Source organism: Meleagris gallopavo, chromosome 5 (genome assembly GCF_000146605.3).
Source record: "Meleagris gallopavo isolate NT-WF06-2002-E0010 breed Aviagen turkey brand Nicholas breeding stock chromosome 5, Turkey_5.1, whole genome shotgun sequence".
In the NCBI taxonomy this organism is placed as follows: domain Eukaryota; kingdom Metazoa; phylum Chordata; class Aves; order Galliformes; family Phasianidae; genus Meleagris; species Meleagris gallopavo.
In genome coordinates this window covers 52,531,790-52,542,990 of record NC_015015.2, presented here as the reverse complement: position 1 = coordinate 52,542,990, position 11,201 = coordinate 52,531,790, and the positions used below count along the sequence as shown (strand labels likewise).

Genomic DNA, 11,201 nt, shown 5'->3' with positions numbered 1-11,201 from the left:
CTTCTCGCCCATCCGCGGGCCGGGCGGGAGCGAGGCACATCGGCTGAGGTAAAAACCCTGAAATTGTGAGGTAAACCCCCCGTATTCCTGAGGTTAAAGCTAATATTCCCGAGGTAAAGCCCTCTAATCTTGAGGTAAAACGCCGCACTGGGCCCTACGCGGGGCTCGTAGACACTTCTCGGGGCTGCGGGCGGGACGGCTCCACCGCGGCGTCCAGAGGGACAGAGTGACGCTCGGAAGGACGCTCCCAGGGACGTTCCTTCAGCGCCCGCCGTGCTCTCTGAGCGCCCCGCGCAGATTCTCGCCCTCAGGGCTCTGCAGCCAGGCCGGCTCCCTCTCCGTCACCTTTCCTAAAGTGTATTTATAGATGTAGCAGCCAGCAGGATGGCTGGGTGCAGGTAGCATCAAGAATCGTCGGGGTGCTGCTTAAATTCGTTTACTTGGGAAGCCTGATTTCTATCAGAATGCAAGCAGTGGTGTTCATGTGGCTGCTGTGTTTAAAAATGCTGTTCTCTATGGCGTTTGTATTTCTGGTAGGAAAGAAAAATGAATTAGAGAGGCTGCAGTGCTGGGTTGGTGTAGCCAAAGGCCCCTGATGCACATGAAGGGCAGTTTGAGGCAGTTACATCCCCTGTTTGTTCAGGTACTGAGTGCCTAAACCTTGAAAATGACCAGTCCTGCAAAGGATACCCACTTCTTATCCACTCCCCAGAGAGGTGGGCAGCAGTGTTGGTGTAACAGAGGAGTTAGGACTCAGGTGGATGTAACTGAGAGTGATCGGAGCTGTTGGGAAAGCACTTTCAGACTCACTGACTTTCAGCCTGGTGAGTTCTCTGTTCCAGTCCTCACTGTGGCCCCAAGGAGAAGCAGGAACTCAATAAATAAAAGCTCTCTGCTATGGAGGTATAGCTGTAATAAACACAGTTCTGCCTCGCATCTCTCAGTGTGCTTCTTCCATGTCTCCCCTAACTTTTGCTATCTGCAGACAAAACGATTTCACTTCTTTCCCCATGAGCCCTAGTTTTAGACCTCTGAATGTATATGTTTTTTCCCCACCCATTTTCTCTTAAAACCATCCACGTTTTGCTGAACCACAGCACCCAAGACTGGACACAGAGCTACAGTCAAGTCCACCAGCATCTATGTCATGCCCATCATACACTGTATTCCAGTTTAAACACGCCAGTACAAAGACTTTTCAGACAGTGATCTATTCACAGTATTGCTGACCTGTTTTACCCCATCATCCATTTCTCCTGACCTACCAGTTATTTCTCCTTCAAGTAGACAGTAATGCTACTCAAGAATGATTTATTGCAACTGTTGTAATCCTTTCCGTTCTTTTTTATTGCTGGATAGATGGACAATCAAGCAGTCAAGACATCTTTTAAAACAAAATTCCACATGCTTTTAAGTAAGAAAATAGTAAAACCTGCCATCTTTGTAAGTCAACTGTATTCCTGGGTTAGAACTGTGTTATGGTTACGGAATTATTTATACAGAATTAAAACTTTAAGTTCACCTAAAGCAACTTAGCTAAAATAACCTAAATGCAAACCATGGTCTGTAACAAATAATTCAAGTCAGTTTATTGTCTACATCAGTGTTAGGTAAATTTTTGCAAAAATGGTAACTTCCCATTACTCTGATAAATGAGAAACCAAACCTGCAGATGCACATATTTTGCTTTCTTACTTGTACTTAATTCTGTTACTTTTGTTTATCAGCCTAATTCTGAAGTACTCTGATTTATTCACTGCCCCCTGCTCTTGTTTCTTCTAAACATTGTGCAGGTCATAAGGTTACTGATGTCAAACTGTAAAAGGGAAGTTCTTGCAGAGAGTGATGGCTGGACAGGCTGCTTAGATGAAGTTGAGCATGTCTTTTTAAATGGTTGTGCTTAAGTCTTCCCATTATTAAATTAAATCAGTCAATGTTAAAAATCTAAAACTGAAGTGTCTGATATGATTATTTATTGAAGTCTCTGTTGTAGAAGGGATAAAACTCAAGACCACTATCCCAGTTTGCTGTCCTGCCTGCAGGTTTTTTATTTTTCATTCTGTCATTGTGAAACAGCTGTAAAATCAGTTCTTCACTATAGCTGCACAACGGGGTAAAGAATGCATTCAGATAGTTCGGTTTCTCTGAAAACTGCTTCATCTGTTATTGTCCATTCTGACTGTGTAGAGCACTTTAATCGTGTGTTTTATATTAAGTGTACTTGTATGGTAACAGTTAAAGAAAAATGCTAGGTTTTTGGTGAACAAAGAAGGATCTTACCTTTTCTTTAACACATTGCCAGCAGAGTTTATGGAGTTGCTTTCCCATCTTTTTCCAGGTTGTCATCTTTTTTCTGTTTTGGTCTGGAAAATCTCCATCTGTGAAGAGATTTAGGATCACAGCGTAAGATACAAATGTGAAACTGCTAATATTTAGGAGGAGCTGTTACTTGGCTTTCTCCTATTTTCTTTTTGGTATAGGTTTTGTATAGCTTAAAAATGATTGCACAAAGCCCGGGCAGTGATGGAGAAAAATACATTTAAAAAACTTCAGATATTTCGCACATATGGATATTTTGTATATATTGTATATGTGTAAATATATGAAATATATAAAATATCAATTTGCAGAAGTAAAAATTAAATGTCATCGGATAAGTTTCACAGGGAATGAAGTTGTACATGCAAGTGTGTAGGTGTGAAAATAGTCATGCATGCAATATCTGCACCCCTTCCTGAAGATCTACAAGAAATAAAGTTTTTAACCACTGTATTTCTCTTGCTGTCAAAGGCACAAGATAGGCTTATTCTTTTAAAAGTTACACTGCCTTACAGTTCCTAAAACCACGTAGAAAGGAATTTCCACGGCCGGCTCTTTACCAGTCCTTTTTAGCACCCAAGCAGCCAGAACAGCAGTCAGGAGTCCTCCAAAACAGACATTTTGCACCAGTGACTCAGATTTGTTCCGCTTCACGTTTTTTGTGACTGAAGTTCCACTATAGACCATCTGTTACGGCCACTCGGGCAGGAATACAAGCTCACATCCACGTTGGTGTTCTGTCTGCTCTTTACATAGAAACTTATCAAACAGGATTTGCTAAACAGATAACAGTGTGGAAGACCCGCTCTACTGAGCAATAAACATAAATGGATTTACCTGGAGCTTGTAAATGTTTCAGGAAACACATCCAGCATGTATTTGTCTACAGTAAGGGTCATATAATAGTCCATAAAGATCTCCTGTAAGTCAAAAGGAGCATTATCAGTGGGCCTATGGGATTAGTTCAGATATTCCCTGTACCAATCCTAGTAAGCAAGAAAAGATGTGATCTCCCCAGAGAACTAATTATTCAGGCCAGCAGGAAGAAAGACCAGAAAGAGAAAATGTTATGGAGGAAGCAGCAGTGCTGTTTGAAGAGGCAAATCATTGTGTGAACAAGGCTTTTCTGATGCATCTTTTAACAAAAGTGAACAAGGTAGAATCCTGCATCAAAGTAACCGTCCTGCTCCATCAATTTGATTGAAACAGTACCATCTGACATTTTTTTTACTTTTGAATCAAATTTATCTGGATCAAAAAAAAATTATTTCAGCTGTTTATAGTGCAGTTGATTTCTGCTTTCTTATGTTTCATATTTTGGGGGGGAATGGTATGATCAATTTTTGGGCAATGTTTATAATCAATGCCAAATCTCAGTAATAAGAAGCTTGTGCTGCTTGCATCAGTGCTTCTCTATGTCTCGGCTAAGTAATAACACTGTCCATGCCCTCAGGAACTGGAATCCTGATATGCACATTTGGAATGAGGATTTTAGGGTCACAGACACAACTACCCGAATGGGAACTAAGTCTTCTTCACTGTTTATAGACACTGCATCACTTGAAGTCTCTTTCTGTAGTCAACGTGGTAAGATAAGTGGGATCTCACTCGCCTCTGCAGCTGGCTAGCTGCCTCCTCCTAGCATAACAAGCCTAGCTGCTTTCACTTATTTCACAATTACCTTTTTTGTTCTTTTTTGTTGTTGTTGTTGAATCCTCCCCCTCCCCCAGCTTCTTTACTTGCCTTCTAGCCCCAGGCACTCCTTTAGGCTTCGTTTTCCGAGCTTTTTGTTAACTTCCCTTCTCTGCCAGTTTCACTCTGCTTGCTTCTGGCAGTGCAGTGTCTTCCTCGCTGATGTCTCCAGCTGTCACTCCCTAACCTCTGGAGGTTTGAAGTTCCAGAAATCCCTGCATTCTGAGGGCACTGCCTGTGGGGCTGCCTCTGGGGGCTGAAAGCAAACGTGGAAATAGGGCACAGCCCATGTGCTTCGTTGTCCCCTGCACTGCTGGGGTATGCCTGAATTGCAATTGAAACAGCTCTTCTTTCATTTTTAATTCCGTTTCTTTGCTTTTTGATCAAGCCTCCTCATTTCAGTTGTCTCCTAGTTTAAAGCCGTCCATCCATCCATTAAGATGAGCACCCTCTGGTCTGGCCCAGCTTCCTACATCACCATGCTCCAAGAGAAACAAAATGGATACAACAGCAGTATGTGGTTAAGGTGTGCAACAGTACTTCAAGTGTGTGAACTGCTTTCATAGCGCTTCGCAAGTCTCCAGCAAGGTACCTGCCAGTTTCACTCCCAAGCTGGATGCTTCTCCATGGTTCTAAAAACAGTTGATAATACATTTGAGATTTTCAGAAAGTACAGAGGCACTGAAGACTGACTAGGCCAAGACAGAATAATTGTTATAAAAGAGAGCAAGAAAGTATTCCTGTTCTATCTTTCTCAACTCTGCCTTCTTTGTTCTATAGCACAGCTTTAACCTATTAGATACTTTCAAAGTCTTTAAATGATTGCAAAACAATCATGTATTGGCAAGGAATGGACCTTAAAGATCATCTCGCTCTAAACTTGAAAAAGAAAAAAGTGTTCATTTATATTCTGTAGCTCAACTCAGCATTGTAAGGAATGTTCAACATCAGAGGGGGGTCTTACGCCACTTAAACACATTTAAAATATAAGTCCTAATGGGTTCCAAAGCTTGCAATACAAAGCTAGACAGAGGAAGGAACTGTACAGGTGCCAAGGGCATCTCCACAGAGCTTTTGAACTCTTGCAGATGTTAGGAGCAAAGATACTTTGAAAGAAATGGCTAAGTGCTAGTTACAGGTATAAAGACAAATCCTCATGGGAGTCTGCCGCATCAGCAGGACTGCCCTCGTGCTGAGCAGAACAAAGTAAAGAGTTTGGGAAGGAGCTGTGTGTTTCCCAGTCTTAAATTCTGAGAAAAATAATAGACAAAGGCATGGCAGGAGGAAGAATACAAATAAACTGCAGCAGAGGCAGGAATCCAGCGGGAGGATAAACTTAGTTCACTGAGTGATGGATGTGGTAAAAAGAGCTTAAGAGACTGCAGTTAGTATAGGCCATAAAGTATGATTTCTCCGCATGGAAAATCAAGATCTGGAGCAACTTGGAACAACATTTTAGACTGGAGAAGGAAAGTAAGTTCTTTACTATGAGAGTGGTGAGGTGCTGGAACAGGCTGCCCAGAGAGGCTGTGGATGCCCCGTCCCTGGAGGTGTTCAAGGCCAGGTTGGATGGGGCCCTGGGCAGCCTGGTCTGGTATTAAATGGGGAGGTTGGTGGCCTTGCATGTGGGAGGGTTTGGAGATTCATGATCCTTGAGATCCCTTTCAACCCTGGCCATTCTGTGATTCTGTGAAAGGGTCTTAACTTCAAAAAGGGCCCTTGGCTTGAAGAAGGGAAGAAAACAGGCAGGTAAGCAAAAACCTTTCTTTCCATACAAGAAAGAATTATTCTTTGGCTGTTTCCTGCTGTGGAAGTAGTCCCCCTCTACAATGCACTGTAAGCAAGAGAGAGCCATAAGCACTACAGTACAGACACAGTCAGTATTGCTGTCCACTCCCTGGCTGGCAGATACTGCAATAGAAGCATTACCTGGAGAGGAATCTATGAATACTGAAATAGGAAGGCTTGAAAAAAGAAAGTTTTAAGAACATTTTCTATAGTCCAAATCCACTGTCAAGGTTAAGCAAATAGGGCAATTTTACCACTGAGAAAATTATGTGAATAGGGAGAGATTTGCACAGGAATTACAGATGCCATATAAATGACAAGAAAGAAAGGAAGTGTCTTCAGGTGGGAATGGGAACAAGAGCTGAAATCGTAAAGCAATGAATCCTAGAAAAATGCAGGAATTGATCAGATTTAAATAGAAAATAGCAAATAGCAGCTTAATATCCTGACTAAGCAGACAGTACAAAAATAGATAATCGGAACAAGAACAAAAATGGTGTTCCAGCAACTGCTGCAAGTTTAAAGACTTAGTTGAAAAAATGAGAATTTCTCACTGTAAATGAACACATTGATATAACTCATTTCTTTGAAAACACTGAAAAGGATTTGTATTCAAGCTTCTGCTGTATGTGATGACAAAAAAAGACTAGAGTGTTAAGGTTAGGAAAGAAACAGAGTAAAATGGGGAACATCATTGTACAATCCATCATACATCCTTATTCTCAACTGTGTGTAACGTGGTAGAGATTGTATTCAGAAAAAAGAATAGAGAGAAGGCAAAGAAAAGAAATGGCCTGCTGCAATTGCCATACAAGGAGGGGATTAGTATACTGGGAATCTGGAACTTGTAAGAAGAAATGTTGGTATAATTTGGCAGAGGTCTGTTGGTATCGTTGATGGACAGGTGATGGTGAATGAGTGACTTTTTTCAGAACAGTTTTGTATTACTTGATCTCAAATTATCTGGCAAGGTGAAATACTACAAACTTCCACATCCTGTTACAGAGGCAAAAGGTATAAACAAGTTCAGAAATTAAAATGTGCTGAAGGACACTAAGGAGATTAGATTGTCCTTGTGCATGAATAGGATAGCATAATTGCAACATACATTACATATACAACACAGTAATGAGTTTGGAAGCTTATTTGCCACTAGATAGATAAAAATGCAGCACTATTAGCTTTACAAATCTCTTACGTAGAGAAGTCTAGACACCAGATTCAGTAAATATAGAGGAATTTGAACCAATGTAAAATCTGTGACATGTTAGGATAAGATTTGGCATATTAAGTTATTAAGTGGCTACATTGACATGTTATTCAATCCCCATACTTACAGTTTTCAAAATTCTTCAGTGTCGGGGTTTCCAAAAGGATTTATAGCAAGAAGGTATAACCAGGGCTTGAATGAGAATAGATCAAAAATAGCACTGAGGTTTATTTTAAGAGAATACAAGGAGGAATTAAAAACATCATTTTCAAAGGCACCACAAAACACCTCTAGAAAATTCATTTTCAGGTATATTTAGTACATTCGAAGAAATGGTGACTCCCACTTGAGCTATATCAGCTCCAATACAGATAAAAAATAGTCAGATTACATAGACTTGTCTTGAATAACTAAATATTTAATGCAGTTGTGCACTGCTGAGTCGTGTTTGGTTTTAGTATGCATCTTTTCAGGTGAGTTCCTGCCTCTAAGTTGTCTTACCTCATAACTGCAATTTCTGTAGGTAGACACCTGTACTTCATTTATTTAAGTCCATTTAATATCAAAAGTATGTTGAGACAATGAGATTCTAATGCTGAGAGCTTTTAGTACACAAATAGCTCTTCAGTACAAAGAGCCCTTCAGTACACTCTTCCCTGCTATTTTTTTTCTAGAATAATTCCAGTGTCTCACTTTGTTTAGCTCTGGTACCTTTCTAAGCCTAGTTCTTGAAAATTTACCTCATCTCATAGCACAACTGTTAGACATTGCAAGGACAGCAACGTCTGTCTCACTGCAGTACTACAGTGTGGTTTTTTTCCTTATACTGATTCATACCTAGATCAAATTCCTATCATCATCTTAGGTTCCTTTTGTGAAAACTCACTGCAACTTCATTCGAGACCACAAACACTGTCTACATAAGCCAGATCCTGGAAAATATGGAAAAAAAAAAAAAAACTTTACTCCATCTTGTATATAAAACTCTATTGCTGATACGTGTATAATTTTATTTGATTTGCAATACTTCACTTTTTTCTTTGTTGCCAAAGCCAACAGTAGCTGTTGGTAATGCTGTTTGCCAGCATCTCCATCTGCATCTTTGGTTACTTGTTGCCTTCTTGCTGTTAGCATTTAATCATAATCACAGAACGGCCTGGGTTGAAAAGGAGCACAATGCTCACCCAGTTCCAACCCCCTGCTATGTGCAGGACAGCCAACCAGCAGCCCAGGCTGCCCAGAGCCACATCCAGCTTGGCCTTGAGTGCCTCCAGGGATGGGGCATCCACAGCCTCCTTGGGCACCCTGTTGCAGTGCCTCACCACCCTCTGGGTGAAAAACTTCCTCCATTTACAGAAGTCTGCTCGCATCTCTGAATTCTCATGGGAATTTTTCCCCTTTGGTGGTTAAAATTTATAGTAGCATGAAGTTATTTGTACTGTGAATCACATTTTCCTGTAGCTCAAGGCCTTGGCCTGGTCCCCTCTCAGATGTCCTCAGACACGGTGCTCTGTCAGTGGTACGGAACACCTCTGTCTCATCTACGAGGTTCTGGGCTCACACTGCATGTGCCAACATTTCAGTACTGTTAGGAACACCAGGTTCCATTTCAGGGCGTTCAACTAAATGAACCTCAAAATTTCACCATGTAGAAACTGGACCCTTCCTTATCTTACCTTTCCTTAATCCTTTCTTTTGGAACGATTTCCATAAAGCACCCAGGAAAACAGTCAATTTTGTCTCCAAGTCAGCACTGCATTTGTTTCAAATTTTTGTCCGACCTGTTTTCTGTGACTTAAGTGGTTATGTATTTAGGTGTATGCAGGTATATTTTTAAGGCTTTCAGTCCAATTTACACAAATGCTACATTTAACACATTTTTCTCTGGAGCTTCATGTCCCAGTTGTCTTATTAGTATTGTGACACGTCTGCTCATATGAAGCACATCCACTGCACATCTCAATAAAAGTAAACATCCTGTGTTTCTCAGCCTTCTCTAAAGCCCAACAGATGGCTGCTACTTTTACAAACTGTGCTGAATAGAATGGCTCACGTTTCCCTTGCAAGAGTCTTATTTCTGGAATCCAAACCCAGTATAATTCTTGCAGTTTGGAACTCGGATCTAGGCACAGATGAGTGGAGCCCGCATCAGTCCCGCATGCTGACTCTTTGCAGCTCAGATCCGCTTGCTTTTCAGGATGGATGCACAGGGGAACATACTTGGTATTTCTGAACCACCCAAAGCTGCAGGATGACTAGTAATGGCTTCCACATGTATGTCCTTGATCATCAAACCTAAAGGTCCTTTGTGCTATACATCTGTCAGAACCTTTAATGTCCTTTTTGTTTTTTTTTCCCCCAGAGAAAAGTGTTTTTGGAGATAGAGGATATTCTTAGAATGATTGGATTTCACCTTAATGCTCGGAGCCAGTCCCAGCTCAGGATACTGTCAGGATCTGTGGGAAATATTGTACATTTTCACTCCTTACCTAACACTCAGCAGACATATGCCACAGGCGTATGGCTTAGCCTGATTTTGCAGCAGCAGTGCTACACTGATGTTATCTGTTCTTACCCCCATCCAGGAATCAAGGCTGCTTCGGTGCCTGGGTGAATTAGCAGCAATGCCAGCTTGAGACTTTACTCTGCATGATGAAGTGTTCAGGAGCTCATTCCTGTCTCATTTTTTTCCTCAAAAAATCATCTCTGGAGCTACTTTGGGTGCAGGTCAAGGCAAGCAGTTGCTATACAAGTTTTACAGCAGTCTCAGGGCAGTTTAGGAATGGTCTTCATCTTTGCCTGCTGAAAATTTTTCTCCGCTGAATGGCAGGCTTGCAATCAGCTACTTGTTCTCACTATCCAGTGACTGAATTAAGTATCTAATGAAAAAAAAAATAAGCTTCAGGAAGACCGTTTTGCGTTCTTCTGGACCTTACAAACTAATTATTTTTTTGCATGTAAGATTTTCAGTGAGCTACACAGCTGTTGTGTAGTGTCCAGAGGCCCTAAAATTATGCCATTTGTTTAGGTCAGGCTTAACTCCGGAGAATTAAGAAAGTCCTTCTTCTCCAGATATACTGTCTACCAAAATAGTTGAGTGCAAGCTAACGTACTAGCTACCCTTGTAGACTTACATCACCAAGACCCTGTCTGATTCATGATATTTGCAGGATATTTTTCCATCATACCAACACAGAAACACAGAACAGGAGACTGGCCACAACCCAAAACCCATCAAGTCTTCTTTATTTCCTAAATCAGTTATTTACACTTCCAATTTCCTCTACCATTTATGTGTTGTTGTTGTTTTTTTGTGGGTTTCTTTTTAAACAGACTAACCATCGTTAAGCCTACTTTCATTGTGTTTAAAATGTTTTGGGGTTTTTTTGTGTGTGTGTGTGTACCATGTCATTTGCATTGTATCACCTCATGCTTAGCCAGCTGGTCCTTCAGCTCACTGTCAGATCACTTCTGGGTGACCCCGGAGAACTGTGAAACCAGAGATTTGAAAGCTTTCTCACCAGAGTTCTGGTCATGGCGATGGCACTTCTGCTATAACTCCCAGTAATGGTAACATCCTCTTGGAGCAGTTTTTCTGTTGATCACAATATCTAACTGGTTTAAGCTGAGACACTCCTCAGCCAATCTTGCAATGTTTCCTTAAAGAGAGGTTCCCTGGGTAATGGGGCTGAGTGTCACTGACTGGGGTGCACAGCCAAAGAGTTTCTTGAGAGGATGTGTTGGCTTTTTGTTTTGCTTTCTTTTATAAAAAGTTCTGCTCAGAAAAAATCAATATAAAAGAAAACAGCAACCTATCAACATTTTCCAGTACATCTAGCAGAGATTCCATTTGCTTTACCTAACACACATCCTGGCCACAGAAAAATGTGTACTGAGATCAGATGAACTACTTGCATTCACTGAACTCTGCCAGGAATTTCATATATTTTGTTAACTGCAATATTCCAGTACTTGAAGGGAGCACATACACAGGAGGGGGAACGGCTGTTTATGAGGGTGGACAGTAATAGAACAAGGGGGAATGGTCTTAAACTGAGACAGGGGAGGTTTAGGTTGGATATTAGGAGGAAGTTTTTCACTCAGAGGATGGTGAGGCACTGGAACAGGTTGCCCAAGGAGGCTGTGGATGCCCCATTCCTGGAGGCATTCAAGGCCAGGCTGGATGTGCTGG

The 11,201-nt window shown here is 41.3% G+C and overlaps 1 long non-coding RNA gene across 6 annotated transcripts in view; it reads left to right on the top strand.

The window, feature by feature from the left end:
* The window catches only part of LOC104911263, a 22,316-nt gene continuing 11,115 nt past the window's right edge, over positions 1–11,201 (top strand). For 3 of the 6 annotated variants that reach the window (XR_004159992.1, XR_793774.2, XR_004159993.1), the window contains exons 1-2: positions 7–3,906; positions 4,414–4,599. This is a non-coding gene — a long non-coding RNA (uncharacterized LOC104911263). Of the gene's footprint in view, positions 3,907–4,413; positions 5,532–11,201 lie in introns of those variants that run through there. The other 3 variants (XR_004159994.1, XR_004159991.1, XR_004159990.1) reach the window with 3 other exon arrangements.